The 1685-nt window shown below is 49.9% G+C and overlaps 1 protein-coding gene across 1 annotated transcript in view; it reads left to right on the top strand.

The window, feature by feature from the left end:
• Positions 1-555: 555 nt before the first annotated feature.
• RCC1 (regulator of chromosome condensation 1) overlaps positions 556-1685 on the top strand; it is a 15679-nt gene continuing 14549 nt past the window's right edge. The window contains 1 exon segment of the mRNA XM_014546809.1: positions 556-640. The gene's annotated coding sequence lies outside the window, so the exon portion shown is untranslated.

Below are 1685 nucleotides of genomic sequence, written 5' to 3'. Positions count from 1 at the left end.
GCTGCCTCCTGCACGCCCCCCACTGGGGATGTGCCCGCAACCAGGGCACATGCCCTTGACCAGAATCGAACCCGGGACCCCTGAGTCCGCAGGCCGACGCTCTATCCACTGAGCCAAACCGGCTCGGCTGAATCTATTTCTCAGAGAACCTTAACTTTGGCTGGAAAGATGAAGTCGGGGTGGTGTCTAGTTCCATGGGTGATGAGTCACAGGGGTAGAGCTGAAGGGCTGAAACTTCCAGTGGAGGGCAGATGGACTGCCCTTTCAAAAAGTGATAGCTCAGCCCTGAACAAGAATTCTGCCCCCTCTACCACTTGTAGGATGACTCCAGAGAAAGTCCCTAACCACTTTGAACCTCGTTTTTCTCATTTTACAACTGTCATGAGGTTTTTGTGAGGAACAAATGTGCTAAATAACATGGGTGGGAATGTTTCTGCAGTGAACCAAATAAAAGGTTTTACAAAATAGGTGATAATAATAATCATTTTTATAATTACATTAAGCATGTGAATGAGTAAGAACTTGGAGGAAGACAGCAGAGAGAGATCAGAGATCCCAGAGCTTAAACTTGGAGAAATTTCAGGGTACTACATCATCCAAAGGAGGAGTCCGTGATGGAGGCAGAGGTAAACTTGAAGAGGTAAGAGACCCTCGAGATGGGGAGTGTTTTGGGGTGGACTCCATAGAAAAAGAAATTCAATTGGTAAATACTCATCAAAAGTATCTTATCTGGTTATGATAGAATGACTTTCAGAGTCAGAATCAACATGAAACGGAGAAAATATCCTTCTGCAGAGGTCACTGCCCTGACCTGGGAAACCCCCCAGACAATCAAATGGCCAGAGACGTCACCTCAGGGAACACCTGAAATCTTCAAGAACTGTTTGTATCCACTGTGGGGAATGAGTGTGTTAACAAGAGAGGGTCGTTCGCTTGGTACCTATTTTCCTTTTCCAGCCCCCAACCCCAATTCACATCCAGTTCAAACGGTCTCCCTCACTCGATTTGCTTCCCCCAAGTCCATTCTCCATTCTGTTGGAAAACAAAAACCTACTCATGTGGTCAAATCCTTTCACAGTTCCCCACTGCCTCGGAATAGAGGCTGCATTCCTTAGGCACAGACCGTGCATCCCTGGCCCAGCCCTCCTGCTCCAGCGCTCTCCCCTGTCACTCCTGCAGGCACCTCTGCTCCAGTTAGACCTTCATAACATGTTTCCCACACCACCCTAGGCTCTCATCGCTCCCTGTCATTACAAGGGAGGCTTCTCCGCGTCAACATGGAAAGCATTTCTTAAGTCCCAGGCTGGGCCAGATGCCCCTGCACTTACTCTTGCCGTAGCTCTGTTGGTGGTCTGATTTCTCATGTTTCTCCAACAGAGAACCTCTTGAGAACAGGAACGAGCAGTATCTCTTTTCTCTGTACAGTTCCTATCACACAAACAAACCCTGTTTTCCCATAAACCAACCCTGTTTTCAAGTGGTCTTTCTGGTTGTTAGTCCATTCGTCCCGATTTGGGGTCTCCAAAATGCACCCCCACTGTACTTGTGGAGTACAGGTGGGGAACCTGGTCTAGAGCTCCCTGTGGGGAGCGTGTCCCTTGCACTTCCCGGGGCGGCCGCCAGGGGCCGCCGGGCTCTTTGTTTTCCTCTGTGGCCCGGGTCAGGGCGGCCCGCGGCCCGCAGAG

The sequence above is a fragment of the Myotis brandtii genome, unplaced genomic scaffold (genome assembly GCF_000412655.1).
Source record: "Myotis brandtii unplaced genomic scaffold, ASM41265v1 scaffold456, whole genome shotgun sequence".
Lineage (NCBI taxonomy): Eukaryota > Metazoa > Chordata > Mammalia > Chiroptera > Vespertilionidae > Myotis > Myotis brandtii.
Note: the sequence above shows the minus strand (reverse complement) of the source record. Positions and strands in the feature narration are given on the sequence as shown.